The 16,241-nt window shown below is 38.0% G+C and overlaps 1 non-coding gene across 1 annotated transcript; it reads left to right on the top strand.

Moving 5' to 3' along the window:
* Positions 1–5,706: 5,706 nt before the first annotated feature.
* On the top strand, positions 5,707–5,813 carry LOC126019629 (U6 spliceosomal RNA). Its single transcript, XR_007499262.1, has one exon. It is a non-coding gene; the product is annotated as a U6 spliceosomal RNA (small nuclear RNA).
* Positions 5,814–16,241: the final 10,428 nt, after the last annotated feature.

Consider the following 16,241-nt stretch of genomic DNA (forward strand, 5'->3'; position numbering starts at 1 on the left):
CCAGAATTTATTTTTTACTTAAGTTGAAAATTTATATTTACCTGAAACCAAGTTTTACATATATATAAATATATATATTTAAAATAATAGTACAATTGACCACATGTACATTCTTTAAGACTCACCAGTGAACTTATTAACTTAAAGTTAATGAGTACTCATTATTGCTTGTATGAGGCCCCGGGTTCGATCTCTGGCACTCAAGCACCTCCACCAACAAAATAAAACAAAACAAAACAAAAAACCCAAAAATCCAAATAACCCCCCCAAAAACAAACACAAAACCAAAACCAAAGATAAAAGAAAACAAAAATGAGTGCTCATTAACTGTACTTAAAGTTTTTGTGTGTGTGTGTGTTTTTTTTTTTTTTAGAAAATAGAGTTTATTGTAAAGGAGGAGGGAAAAAAACATTCCAGCTGAGCAAACACTAAATACAGGTCTAAGTTCAACATGCAATTTTTAATTTGAACTATTTATGGATAGTAATGACACCTGCCCCTTAATAATTAAGTATATGTCTGTATGAATAACGTTCATGAAAACCCTATAACAATGAACAATTCTATAACATCTAATTCCATTCTGCTACTCATAGGAGCCAGACAGATAGTACAATGGCTAGGGCTTTTGCCTTGCATGCCGCCAACCCAGGTTCAGTCCCTGGCATCGCATTCTCTGGGCACATCCAGGAGTAATTCCTGAATAAGGAGCCAGGCTGCACCAAAAAATTTATTTTTGTAGGATTTGCCTTATGTCCAACATCTACTTTGTAATCCAGGAAAAATATTTTTGTTGGGGGAGGGTATCTGAAGCAGTGCTCAGTGGGACCATGTCCAGTGGCAAGTGGCCCAGCTGTGGCCTGAACTGTTGATTGCTTGGGCCCTCCACTGCTAGCTGCTATCAGGGCCCTTAGGGTGTTATGCCTGGTAGTCCTCCAGAATCAGATGATACCAGGGCTTAAACTCAGGGTTTCCACATACAAGTGGTACTCCATGAAACCTATCTCCTTTTTTAAGAAGGCTTTTTCGGGCCAGAGCAAAAGCACAACAGGTAAGGCACTTGCCTGGCATGCAGCCAACCCAGGTTCAATCCCCAGCATTCCATATGGTCGCCAAGCCTACTACGAGTGATATCTGAGTGCAGAGAGAGGAGTAGTTCCTGAGTGTCACTGGCTGTGGCCCAGAAACAAAAATAAAAAGGTTTCGTTTGTGTGGGGGCCACATCCGGTGGTGCTTCGGTGACTCCTGCTCTGAACTTAGGAATCACCTGGCAGTGATCAGTGGATCATAAGGGATACCAGGGTTCAAACCCAGGTTGGCCTCATGTAAGACAAACACCTTACCTGTACTTGGTCTCTGGACCTTACATGACTTTTTTTTTTTTTTGGTTTTTGGGCCATTTCCGGGGTTACTCCTGGCTATATGTCAAAAATAGCTCCTGGCTTTGAAGGACCATATGGGACACCTGGGTCAGCCACGTGCAAGACAAACACCCTACCCTACTGCTATGCTATCGCTCCAGCCCTTTACCTGATATTTTTGAAGAGTGCAAGCTAGTATGTCCACAATCTGAATTTGCTTAATTCTTCTGGTTTCTCTGTCTTCTGCAAAGCACAGTTGGTCTAATAACTTGCATAGACTATTTAGGAAATTATGTGAATAGTTGCCTCAAGTCAGAGGTACAAATGTTGGGTTGTCCATATCAGTGCTGTTACTGGAATAAAGGAGTTACTAGCAAATATCTGGGATGATGCTGTGGGACAGCAAACATCTGTCAGTCACATTTTAATCATTGATGATGATTGTATAAATCAGTGATTATAGTGAGGGTTGGAAAGTGGCGATTTTCAATTTGATCATTCCTTCTATGTTCTAATGATTGGCATTTTCAAAAAGCTTTTGACTTTCTCCTTGTGTCTTGCTGATTTGACTTATGTATCTATTTCTCTCCACCTCTGTCCTCCATCTCCCTCTTTCTCTTCTCCCTCCCTGATTCTCCCTTTCCTTCCTCTCCTCTGCTTTTACTCGCCTCTCTCCATATCTCCTTTTTTGTTTTCTTGTACCTCTCAAACATTTCTCTTTCCTCCCTCTCCCTTACCCTTCTCCATATTATAGATTCATATAAATTTTTCTTTATTTGATAGGGTTACTAATTATCTTCCCTTTGACATTATTGCTTTTTTAAAAAAATAAAATCTTTATTTAAGCACCATAATTACAAACATGTTTGTAGTTGGGTTTCAGTCATGAAAAGAAACCCCCCTTCATCAATGCAACACTCCCACCACCAATGCCATTGGTGGTAACATAATTGCATTTTACTTGTTTCCTTCTCAAAGTGACTTAGCTCAGGTTTCAGAAGATTCCTTTTGAGTAATGTTTATATCAAAGATAAGGTAATCAATTCTTTTTTTTATTTCTGTCCAGGTATGGTCTCCTGTGTCTTGTTCATGATTAGGTTCTATTTAATTTGTTGATTTTTCTTATTTTTATTTTGGGACACACCTAGTAATGCTCAGGTGTTACTCCTGGATATGTACTCAGGAATCACTTTTGTTAGTACTCGGGACTATATGGGATGCTGGGGATAGAAATGGGTTGGCTGGGCCCGGAGAGATAGCACAGCGGTGTTTGCCTTGCAAGCAGCTGATCCAGGACCAAAGGTGGTTGGTTCAAATCCCGGTGTCCCGTATGGTCCCCCGTGCTTGCCAGGAGCTATTTCTGAGCAGACAGGCAGGAGTTACCCCTGAGCAATGCCGGGTGTGGCTCAAAAACAAAAAAAAAAAAAAAAAAGAAAGAAAGAAAGAAAGGGTTGGCTGTGTTCTACCTGTTGTTCTATTGCTCTGTCCCACTTTCTATTTAGTTTTACCTTTAATCTCATATCCCTAGTATTCATAACTACTGCTTACCTCCTTTGACTACCTTGGGACTATAAAGTGTCTGTCTCCCTCTTAGTCTCAAACACCACCTGCAGATGATCATTCCAAAACCTGGGGAACCAAGAATGAGCACTAGTTTAGAGAGTATGTGTAAAAGAATGCCATGTGTAAAGATATTTCCTTAAAGTTTTCACCATGCCTAATGAGTTTTGAATTGGATTCAGGGAGGAGGACTATTTAACAGATAGTGGTAATAATTTGATTTACATTCATGGTGATGATGGGTGAAAAGATATATGATCAGAATTGGCCCTGCTGTGTTGCCACAGTCCTTCCTGCTATGCCTTTTTTTTTTTTTTAATTCTTTATTATTTTGCTTCGTTTCTGGCCTATGCCCAGTATTGCTCAGAGGGCTATTCCTGGCTCTTCACTTAGGAATCACTCCTGGTGGGCTCAGGGCATGATGCCAAGGATCAAACCCATATGCAAGGCTTATCACTCCTGTACTTTTGATATATATCTTGTAGTTACCTCTCATAGCTAAATGCTGGACCATTTATATATATAAAGACCATTTATACTTTGTAAACTCCATGTCTTTGGAATTTAGTGAATGCCTGGTCATATGTTAAATGAGTGAAATTGACAAGCACTTGTTAAACATAATTTAGTAGGATTAAAATTTATATATCTTGCTACTAATTATGTGAAAGGGTTTTGTGCAAGTTTGCAGGTTACTTGATGAAGTGAGCTTGGCATGGTAAATCCAAATCTAGCACAGAATAGGCAACTGACATGAAAACAAACAATGAGTGTAGATTGTAGTCCAGAAAAGAGATGATTCCTGTCCCAGTGGTGCAGGACCTCATAAACGATCTCAGACCTACTGGGCACCACTTCAATTTATTGAGAAAACAAAAAGATGTTGGTGAAAGGTTGGCAGCTAATTAAATGGTATTTGGGGATTCTATTTTAACAATGCCAAGCATTCACTGTCTCTCAGCAGGGGCTGGTTTATGGGTAGCTCGTTTGCTGAATTTTTATTTTAAGCAGTCTTTCAGTTTTGACTTTAGAGAAATGTTATTCGCAGTATTATTATTTTGTAGTGTGGCCAGTAGGGGGAGAAAGTTCTCTAATGATTTTCTTTCATTTTAGAACCATAACAACTTCAAAGAAAATTACAGACAAAGCAGAAATTGGGACAGTGTAGACTGTGCCCTTTGAATGTTTTGATAATGTAGGTATTTTTAAGAAGCCTTTGTAAGTTAGTTTTAAAGAATTGTGGAAGGCTTTCAAGCGCCAGTGACTCTTCAGGTTACAAGATTGGTTGGTTTATCACAGAATTATAAGCAGACGAAGTCTGTTATTCCATTCAGTTTTCTACTACCATGTAAACCTGTCATGTAGTCCAAAATGTGTAAAGTAAGTAATCTCTGAGCAAAGGAGATAAAACCAGAGAATTTGGCAGCTGGAAAGGAGGGAATGGCAGCAGGAATACCTACTCTGCACCTTGATTGTACAAGTGTTTTCTAGATATGATTCTCCTTTTAATAATCTGTGCAAAATACTTTTATTTGAAACAACTTACTTTTCAGAAAAAGGAGAAATATGGGGGATACTCTGGTTCATTTAACATAGAAAGAAGCTGCTATGCAGGCTATGTTGGACTCGAGCTCAGTCTGCTCTCTAAACCCAGTGCTGGTAAAAAGTTGGCAGTTTATTTAAGACAGGAAGTAGGGGATAGGGTTGTAAGCATTGTTTACATATGTGCTTGCTGTCAGTTTATTAAACAAAGCATGTAACAGTTAATTCATATAATCAAATATGTTATATTTTATTATACATTTCACATAGCCAATTGATTCTTACAGAATGCTTTAGTTGAGTTCTTCCAGAGTCCTGTATATATAATCAGTCTCTGACTATGATTCAACCTACATTCTGACAAAAATCAGGCTATAAGTAAGTGCTTACCACTTGATTCAGAAAATAATTTGATTAAGGGAAAATTTGTTTATTGATAAAGTGAAACAGCAAAGTCATTTTAAAACTTCACTTGCTAGTCAAAGGAATGAATTCTTTGCTTAGTCTAATGATTGTTTACAATATTGGAATATTTTGGCTATTTATATTATACTGCCCTTGAATATTTTGGCTAGTTACATTATGCTTTTAGTTATATTAACATTTCCCAATCACTTAATTCTGAAAAGCAAACTAATAAGACAATTCCTGATTTAAAGGATCAGTTTCACTATACAAAGACTCCCATCACGGGCAATTTCAAACAACACGTATAAAGTGTCTGCAGATGAAGATGGGAAGAGATGTGGTAATCATATAGTATTTTCATAATGTAGGCAAATTGGGAGTATAGGTAACAGTTAAATGTAGCAAAACAACTAGAACGTAGAAAGTTTTGATAATATGCAGTCATCATTTTTGACACAGAGTGGCACCTTCAAAATCCACCTGGAAGGGCCCTGGAGATAGTACAGAGAGATTTGATCCCCAGTACCAGCAGGAGTAAACATTGAGCATGTCTGGTTTGATCCCAAAATAGACAATAAAAACAAGACAGAATGGGGCCCGGAGAGAAAGCACAGCGGCGTTTGCCTTGCAAGCAGCCAATCCAGGACCAAAGGTGGTTGGTTCGAATCCCGGTGTCCCATATGGTCCCCCGTGCCTGGCAGAAGCAATTTCTGAGCAGACAGCCAGGAGTAACCCCTGAGCACTGCTGGGTGTGGCCCAAAAACTAAAAAAAAAAAAAAAAAAAAAAAAAAACCCGAAAAAAACAAGACAGAATGGCTTAAAAAGGGCTTAGGTTGTGCTCGCTTCGGCAGCACATATACTAAAATTGGAACGATACAGAGAAGATTAGCATGGCCCTTGCGCAAGGATGACACGCAAATTCGTGAAGCGTTCCATATTTTTAAATCCCGCCCTTTGCATCCCAAAACTGCAGAACCGCGCGGGGGGCTAGCGCCCCCGCGCTTACTTCATATATTAAGTGTATTCCTACTGTTACGTTACTTTTTACGTATCCAGAATCTTTATTATGTATCGTGCCCTTTCCCACATCCCTACAAAGCTCTTTTTTATTCCTTTACTCTCTATCCCCCCAAACATCTCTAATCTACATTACTCTTTTTAATCAGTAGTGTACAAGCGTTATCACAGACCAAAGCCGTGCATTGTGTGTAACAACCCCAAACTGTTTCAAGATACATAAAATGGACACGTATTTCTTTAGAATATTTTGGGTTTTTTTCTCTGACAGCTATAATTCTTACTAAATGTTGTCTTATATAGTGACGATTCTAACCGCTTTTCTTCTTCTCTTTTTTGAGCTGTTTAACAAGGAATCTTAGAGAAAGAGTCCCCCAGATTAATGCTTATGATTGAACCATAATTGTTCTTATCACCCCCTTATGGGCCAAGAACACCACGTGGCATTGCTCCTTTTTTGCATAGGCACACTAAAATGGGAAAATACTATACATATAAATAAGATCCTATCTAATAGAGATTGGTACAGACTAATCTTATAGTGCAAAGGGACCTTACACCCTGAACATTGACATAACGACCTGGCACAGACCTCAGAAGAAAGGGCATTCCCCTGAACCAGGGAAGCCATCCACAAAACATCCAGGCTGGTCTATAGCATCACCTGGAAGCAATCCTCTACCAAGGAAGACTCTACACTGCTCAGACATTGTCCTGCTCAAAAGAGACTTCCATTAACACTGAGAAGACTTAACAACAACAACGATTTGCTTACAGGACAGGGCTCCCTGCATTGCCCTTTGATTGTAAGGTGAAACCAGAGGACGCTCCACATCCTGACTTCAATGTTGGATATACAGATTCCAGGATCTTAAATACAGAAGCTTGATACCAACAACAGAGACTGTGTGAAAAATATAAGTGTGTTGGCACTACAGACAATGTCTTGGATTGGACAATCTAGCTTGCCTGGAGCCTAGAGTTGGTCTTGTGCCAGGAACCTTCAGGGGTCGGGTCTTTTTGTATTTAGGCCAAGGTTATTTCTTTCCATGTCCCTCATATTTTGGTGGGCCTATGCAAACAACAATTGCCACTCTAACACCATTTTTGCTGTGCTCCTTTGACTCTAATCCTTAAAAAGAACCCAGTTAAGATTTGAGGTCAACTTAAGCTAATATGCATGAATATGGAAATGTAAAAAAAATGATATGCCTGTAATGTTTAAGGAGGTATGTAAGTTTTATGGCTTTAGATTGCCTTGTGTGCTGTTAAGAAATATTATAGTGTGTTACAATCTTAATGTTCTTTGGATGAAATTTCAAAGTTGGGATATCAGCAAGGGGACTTCTGAGAATTATGTTATGTATTGTCCTTCCACTGTAACTTTACCTTGTCCTCTTTCTTTGCATCCTTGTTCTCATAATTACAAATAAAAAATTAAAAAAAAAATGACAAAAAAAAAAAAAAAAAAAAAAAAAAAAAAAAGGGCTTAGGTTTTCCTTTTTGTATAATCTATGATGCATCTTTTCTATTAATCCAATTAGAATAGATACTACACACTGTTGTAGTATCCTTTTAAGTTTGGATAAGCTTCCAATAGTTTATTCTGTTATTTGAATGTTGTAAAATACCACTTGTGAATTCTTCTAATGTGATATATATATATTAGCATCATCAATTTCTCTCTGGGAGCTTGTCATCACTTTGTTACAACCAGTCATTTAGGTTGCTGAGTTTGCCTTCACTAACTTCTCTGACTTGTGTGTTGTCTCTCCAGCAGTGTGCGAGGACCCTCATAGTCAGCACCCACAATCATCTGTAACTATACATTTTGTACAGATTTAACTTGCAGCATTATCACTTATTTCCATTGCTGCAATTTCACCATTGTTGGCAAATTTCCTCTTTCCATGGTCTACTTTTGTACAATATTACATGAGTTTATCACTGGAAGGAGAGACAAGGTAACACAATCTTGTGTTTTATTTTCTGTAAACGGAGTAACAATAAACAGTGGTAAATCCTAACAAAATTTTTTAATTATTTTTTTTACATTTATTTTAGTAATCTGTTGTTGTTTTGTTTGGGGGGCCACACCCTGTAGTGTTCAGGAGTTACTCCTGGCTTTGTGCTCAGGAATTACTCCTGGCAGGTTTAGTAGTACATATGAAATGTCATGGATTGGACCGGGGTCAGCAGCATGCAAGGCAAAAGCCCTACCCATTGTACTATCACTCTGGCTCAAATCCCAATACTTTATCTAAGAAAAGTGATTTTTATTGGCACTGATCATGAAACACTTTTTCTAGTGATTTATAAGCTGAAGAGCCAATGAAGTTTGTAACTTGACACATTCAGTAAATATTATTATTAAAAATTGAACCATGTAATTAATGGAGTTATTTAATAATCCCAGGTACTGAAATTTATGCTTTTCAGAGTCACATGAAAGCAACTTATATTTATCACCCTTGATTTTTAGCATCATTTAATTGATGATGATGATGATGAATGTACTTAACTGGCTCACACACTCTTGAAATTCAAGTTTTATAATCACCTCTCCTAAGGAGGTGCAAGTCAGATCCCTAACCACACAGCACCTTTTTACAAGATCCATAGAGCATTTAGCATTTTCACTTTCCTCATTTATATGAATAACAGAGAAGCTCATAGAAAGAATGGCATTGCCTGAGCTTCCATGCCATTATTATTATTATTTAGAATCTCCTGATAATTTGCATTCACATAGTCTCAAGTGTTTTCATAAACCCACAACTTCAAAATACATCATCTTGGTATCTACTAAGGGGATACATTATAGAAGTTAGTAACGTGAAAAAATGCAATATTTATTTTTGCTTTTCTATTATCTTTCTAGCCTTACTTATTTCACCAATAAGAGTATTAGCTTTGGCTAGATTATAATGCAAATAAAATCTCAGCTGAAAACAATACATCCTTATTGCTTGTTTTGCTTTATGTTGATCCCTCCGTAAAAGAGATATACTCCTAGCTACTAGCCATATGTAGTTTGGATCTTTTTCTTTCTTTCTTTCTTTCTTTCTTTCTTTCTTTCTTTCTTTCTTTCTTTCTTTCTTTCTTTCTTTCTTTCTTTCTTTCTTTCTTTCTTTCTTTCTTTCTTTCTTTCTTTCTTTCTTTCTTTCTTTCTTTCTTTCTTTCTTTCTTTCTTTCTTTCTTTCTTTCTTCTCTCTTTCTCTCTTTCTTTCTGCCTTTCTTCTTTCTTTTGTTCTTTCTTCTCTCTCTCTTTCTGCCTTCCTTCCTTTCTTTCTCTCTTTCTTTTTCTCTCTTTCTTTCTTTTTCTTTCTTCTTTCTTTCTCTCTTTCTTTCTTCCTTCCTTCCTTCCTTTCTTCTTCCTTTCTTATTTCTTTCTTCCTTCCTTCCTTCCTTCTTTCTTTCTTTCTTTCTTTCTTCCTTCCCTCCTTCCTTCCTTCTTTCTTTCTTTTTCTTTCTTTCTTTCTTTCTTTCTTTCTTTCTTTCTTTCTTTCTTTCTTTCTTCTTTCTTTCTTTCTTTCTTTCCTTCTTTCTTTCTTTCTTTCTTTCTTTCTTTCTTTCTTTCTTTCTTTCTTTCCTCTGTCTCTTTCTTTCTCTGTCTCTTTCTTTCTCTTTTTCTCTCTCTTTCTCTCTTTCTCTCTCTTTCTTTCTTTCTTTCTTCTTTCTTTCTCTCTTCCTTTCTTTCTTCTTTCTTTCTTTCTCTGTCTCTTTCTTTCTCTTTTTCTCTCTCTTTCTCTCTTTCTCTCTTTCTCTCTTTCTTTCTTTCTTTCTTCTCTCTTTCTTTCTCTCTTTCTTTCTGCCTTCTTTCTTTTGTTCTTTCTTCTCTCTTTCTTCTTTCTCTCTTTCTTTCTGCCTTTCTTCTTTCTTTTGTTCTTTCTTCTCTCTTTCTTCTTTCTCTCTTTCTTTCTGCCTTCCTTTCTTTCTTTCTCTCTTTCTTTTTCTCTCTTTCTTTTTCTTTCTTCTTTCTTTCTCTCTTCCTTCCTTCCTTCCTTTCTTCTTCCTTTCTTATTTCTTTCTTCCTTCCTTCTTTCTTCCTTCCTTTCTTCTTTCCTTCCTTCCTTCTTTCCTTTCTTTCTTTCTTTCTTTCTTTCTTTCTTTCTTTCTTTCTTTCTTTCTTTCTTTCTTTCTTTCTTTCTTTCTTTCTTTCTTTCTTTCTTCTTTCCTTCCTTCCTTCCTTCTTTCCTTCCTTCCTTTCTTTCTTTCTTTCTTTCTTTCTTTCTTTCTTTCTTTCTTTCTTTCTTTCTTTCTTTCTTTCTTTCTTTCTTTCTTTCTTTCTTTCTTTCTTTCTTTCTTTCTTTCTTTCTTTCTTTCTTTCTTTCTTTCTTTCTTTCTTTCTTTCTTTCTTCCTTCCTTCCTTCCTCCCTCCCTCCCTCCCTCCCTCCCTCCCTCCCTCCCTCCCTCCCTCCCTCCCTTCTTTCTTTCTTTCTTTCTTTCTTTCTTTCTTTCTTTCTTTCTTTCTTTCTTTCTTTCTTTCTTTCTTTCTTTCTTTCTTTCTTTCTTTCTTTCTTTCCTTTCTTTCTTTTCTCCCACCAAAGGAGAAACCAGTATCATATAGCCTCACCTAATAGAAGGAGAAAAAGACACTTGGAAGTTGTCACTAATGGCAGGCCCTCTGGATCACATGGTCATGCCTAATATCAATGGGGAGGGGAGAATAAGACACTGCAAGTGAGAAGGTAATGGGAGGGAAGTAGAATCTTACAGAAAAGAGGAAAAACAAACAACAAACACCAAAGCAAAATGCATAGGTGAAGGCAAGATGCAAATCCTGAGTTTAATGGTCTAACATTATCCCTGGTGTGATCTGTCAGTCAGAACCTCCATTTGGGGCCATAGCTATATAGTATAGTGGGTAGGGTATTTGTGTTGCAAGTGGTTTACCTGCGTTTGATTGCCAAAACCCCAGATGATCCCTGAGCCTGCCAGAAATGATCACTGGGTATCAACAGATGTTCCCACTCCTCCTTCAAACAAACAAACAAACAAACAAACCTACATCATTTGGTAATTTTCTCCCCAGAAATGCAGACTCTTAAAGGACCAAAGACCCACTTAATCAGAATTTTCATTTAAACATGATTGTCAAGTTTGTGTACACAATTAAAATTTATGATACATGAGACAACTGTTATCCAGATGTTTTTTTTTTTCCTCCAACCATCTTTTCCTATATCCTCAGGCCCTAGACAATGGCATAACCCTAAAGCTGGCTGTTGTCTTTGCATTTTATTTTTCTCTTCCTTATCCATTACTCTTAGTAGATCCAGCTCATTCTTATTGTCTCTGCCTCAAGCTCATTCCACTTTCCCAGCTCAAGCCAACTTCTTGCCAGGTGGTCTTTTAAAAATTGATTTCTGATCAAGATTATAACTGCAGTTTCAAGGGCAAGTAAACAGAAGTCTTAAATGAAAGTAGAATTCTTTATTTTTTAATTTTTAATTATGAGAACAAAGATGTAAAGAAAGAGGACAAGGTAAAGTTACAGTGGAAGGACAATCACCCATAAACAGAATTCTCAGAAGAAATGCCCTTGCTGATACCTTAATTTTGAACTTTCAGCCAAAGAACATTAGGAAACATAAAAAAGAACCCATGTACAATTACTTTGTCCCTCATGTCCCCAGATCGTAGTACACCATAACATTTCTTAGCAGTACACAAAGCAATCTAAAGCCATAAAGTTTATGTAACTCCTTAAACATTGAAGGCATAGTATTTTTTTACATTTCCATGCACATGCATATTAGTTTAAGAAAGTAGAATTCTATAGGTCAGGTTAAGTTTCAAGGCAAGTCCTTGACCACAAAGTTCATTATGTGGAAACCAGGGCTGGAGTTGTCTTTGTTCGTGTGCTTTAAAATATTTTCATTATATTTACTTGTTTTAAATTTAGTGCACAGGCTTATTTTAGGCTCTCAGTCACTCCTGGAGGGACAATATGTGGTACTGAAGATCTCTTCAGGGTCAGTCATGTCCTAGGCAAGTGCCCAACCTGCTGTACTATCTCTCTGACCCTGCTTCACTGTTATTTTTCAGGACAATGCTCAAATCATTTTTTTGTTTTGTTTTTTTGGGGCCACACCCAGTGACACTCAGGAGTTACTCCTGGCTATGTGCTTAGAAATTACTTCTGGCTTGGGGGGGGGGGGATCATATGGGATGCAGAGAGATTGAACCGTGGTCTATCCTGGCTAGTGCGGGCAAGGCTGATGCCTTATTGCTGAGCCACCGCTCCAGCCCCTGTTCAAATAATTTAGGACAGTTATTACCTGTTAGTGTTATTTCCTCAAAAGAAATAGTATGATTTAAGGGCTGGAATGATAGCATAGCAAGTAGAGTGTTTTGCCTTGCATACAGCTGACAGTTTGATCCCTGGCATCCTTATGGTCCCCCTAGCACTACCAGGAATGACACCTGAGCTCAGAGCCAGGAATCACCCCTGAAAATGTCTAGATGTGGCCTAAAAATCTAAAGAAAGAAATAAAATAAATAGTATGACTGAAACTCAATCATGAACAAATTTGTAAGTGTGAAAAAAATACCCAAACAACCTTGTAAACACAGTGTTTTTTTTTTGTTTTTTTTTGTTTTTTTTTTTTGGTTTTTGGGCCACACCCGTTTGACGCTCAGGGGTTACTCCTGGCTATGTGCTCAGAAATCGCCCCTGGCTTGGGGGGGACCATATGGGATGCCGGGGGATCGAACCGCGGTCCGTTCCTTGGCTAGCGCTTGTAAGGCAGACACCTTACCTCTAGCGCCACCTTCCCGGCCCCAACACAGTGTTTTTTTAAAAAAAAGAATGGGGCCAGATTAGTAGTTTAGTGGGTAGGGCATTTGCCTTGCATGTGGCCAACCTGTGTTCTATCCCCAGCATCCTATATTGTCCCCCACTCCTTTCAGGAGTAATATCTGAGCACAGAGCCAGGAGTAACCCCTGAGTGCCACTGGGTGTAGCCCCAAAACCAAAAATCAAAAGATAAATAGCTACTTGCTCTTATTTGAACATGCCTATTAATTTTGAATTTTATTCCTTAACCTTTCATTCATTCATTTCATTCCTTAATTTCGCTGACCCTATCTTGTCTTCTGTTATATTGCAGTTCAAATGTCACCTCCAGTCAGTACTTGCCTTCATCCCAACAATCCTTATTTGAATCCTAGCACTACCTGGAGCACTTGTCAATCAGTACAGAGCCAGAAACAACCCCTTGCAGGATTTGGCTCGAATCCAATCCTTTTCCCCTCAACCCCAGAAAAGACAAATATCACCTTCTCTGCCAACCTTCTCAAAACCAGACAGAGTATCACCTTTCTTACATCATTTTTCTCCACACTGTAACTTTTTTCTTGATTTCCATTTTTGTTGCTAAATTTTATCATCCCTTCACTGGCACTGGATTTTGTGTTTAATCATCATAGTTCAACACAGTTGAAAACAGCAGATGCTCAAGAAGGGTTATTAAAGAAATAAAGTTCAAAAGGATGATTTCAGTCAGATATGTGAGAGAGGGCTAGACCTTTCTATTAGCTAGACCAATATAGCGTCTGCTCACATGAGCAGTGGTGGCCAACGTTCCAAGGTTATTCAATATTTTCAAGAATGAAAATATTGAGCAATAAAGATGTCCAAATTTAGAATTAGAAAAGTTTTCTAAAGAATCTAAGAGAGGAGACGATAGTATAGGAGGTGGAGGCATTGGCTTGCACGTGGACAATTGATGCTTGATCCCTGTTACCAAATATGGTCCCCTGAACACAGAGCCAAGAGAATTAAGAGAGCCAAGAGTAAGTTCTTTCTAGGGATATACCTTAGGAACACAAAAATGAAATACAAAAGTCCTTTCCTCACACCTATATTCATCGCACCACTATTTACAATAGCCAGACACTGGAAACAACCAAGATGCCCTTCAACAGATGAATGGCTAAATAAATTGTGGTACATATACACAATGGAATATTATGCAGCCATCAAGAGAGATGAAGTCATGAAATTTTCTTATACATGGATTACATGGTATTATGGTGAGTAAAATTAGTCAGAGGGAGAGAGAGGGCGAGAGAGGCACACAGAATAATCTCACTTATCTATGGGTTTTAATAAATATAAAAGACATAATTTTAATAATGCCCAAAGATGAGGGCCAGAAGGACTGGCTCATGATATGAAGCTCACCTCAAGGGAGTGCAGTTAGAACACTAACAAGTACCATGACAATGTTAATGAGAGAAGTATAATGCCTGTCTCGAATACATGCAGGGGGTGTGGATGCAGGGAAATGGGGTGCATTGGTGATGGGAATGTTGCACTGGGGAAGGGAGGTATTCTTTTTGTGACTAAATCCCAACTACAGTCATATTTGTAATCACAGTGTTTAAAGATTAAAAAAAGAAAAAATGATCAGACTTAAACACCAAAAAATAAATAAATAAAAAGAGTAAGTCCTTAGAACCTCCAGGTATACTCCCCCCCCCAAAAAAAAAGCCAAACCAAAAAAAAAGTAGCAGAGAAAGAAACTCCCCTTAGCATAGCAGTTAGCATAGGATCAAGTTTATGTGTAACTGTTCTGTAGGGATTTTTATAGGTAAATTGAGTCCTTGTGCTTCTTTTTTTCAAACATATATATATGTTTTTATTAATAGCTTTATTTAAACACTTTGATTACAAATATGATTGTAGTTGGGTTTCAGTCATATTAAGAACACCCCCCTTCACCAGTGCAACATTCCCACCACCAATGTCCCAAATCTCCCTCCTCCCCACCTCAGTCCTGCCTGTACTCTAGATAGGCTTTCCACTTCCCTCATTCATTCACATAGTTATGATAGTTCTCAGTGTAGTTATTTCTCTATCTGCACTCACCACTCTTTGTGGTGAGCTTCATGTTGTGAGCTGGACCTTCCAGCCCTCCTCTCTGTCTCTGAGTATTATTGCAAAAATGTCTTTTATTTTTCTTAAAATCCATAGATGAGTGAGAGTATGAGAAGGTTCTGATTTGTTCCCCACAGATGTCCTGCTCACTGAGGCCCTTTTGTATTTCTAAGTTGGACATGCCTGTATTCTCAATTAAACCAGTGAGGCTGTCATCTTCCTTAGAAATTTTTTATTCTTTTGTATTCCTTTGACTATTTTTACCTTGGAACAACCTGTTGTTACCTCTCAATCTTCTGTGAGCCCATCTGAGGCCTGGGGCATCATTTAATCCTTATGCCTGAAAGTAGGACCTGGGGAAACCATTTACTCCCTTAATTTAAAAAAGAACCTTGGAAACTGCAAGAATGTATAGAATGTAGAAAGTGGACAGCTAAAATGAAGCTACTCTTGGCAACTGGCAAGGGGAAACTGAGTCTTTCACTTCCAGGCCTGTAAGGTCAGTAAGAACAGAAACTGCAGTGCCATCTTGCATGTTGCCTCTGAAGGGGTAATGCTGTCATTTGTCTAAAGATACATTTGGGTTGCCTTCTGCATAAAATAGAGGTGAGGGGCTGGTGTGTGTGTGTGTGTGTGTGTGTGTGTGTGTGTGTGTGTGTGTGTGTGTTTAAAGCTGGAGCCGAGGATTGATTTCTAGTATCACACTGTGCCCTCAACTCCCACAAGAAAGAAAAATAGAAAAAATAAAAGTTACTTTGGCAAAACAAAAGTTTGGAGGAGTGAGCATTTATTGTTTGGGGGCTAATGACCTTCCTAGAAGCTGTGCTATTTAGATTATACTCGTAGACATTTTTAAAAATGAAAGAACCTTACAATGAAAATTTAACTATATTATTCATACACTGTGGAAAAGCACTTTATGTAATAACAGTAAGTATTTATTGGGCACTTTTGTTTTATATATTATTTTGGTTTTGGGGTCACTCATGCCGTCTCAGGGCTTCATTTTGACACTGTGCTCAGGGATCACTCCTGGTGGAGATTAGGGGGAATATATGTAGGGCCAAGGGACTAATAGGAATTGGCTTTATGCTAGACAAGCTCCTTTATCCTTCGTACTTCTATTTTACTTAACAATGAATTTTTGAATATTTACAACTATAGAATTATCATCACAATATAACTATTGAACACTTACTTCTACAGCCTAAGAAATAAAAAGCTTCCTTTTTCATTCTTATGGTGTCTGACATTCTTATACCTTCCATCTCTTTGGGTGGGCTTTTTCTAGACACTTAAGTCATATGGAATTGTAAACGGTATGATTTTTTGTTGTTGTTGTTGTTGTTTTCGGCCACACCCGTTTGATGCTCAGGGGTTACTCTTGGCTAAGCGCTCAGAAATTGTCCCTGGCTTGGGGGGACCATATGGGATGCCGGGGGATCGAATCGCAGTCCTGATCCTTG

Source organism: Suncus etruscus, chromosome 9 (genome assembly GCF_024139225.1).
Source record: "Suncus etruscus isolate mSunEtr1 chromosome 9, mSunEtr1.pri.cur, whole genome shotgun sequence".
NCBI lineage: Eukaryota > Metazoa > Chordata > Mammalia > Eulipotyphla > Soricidae > Suncus > Suncus etruscus.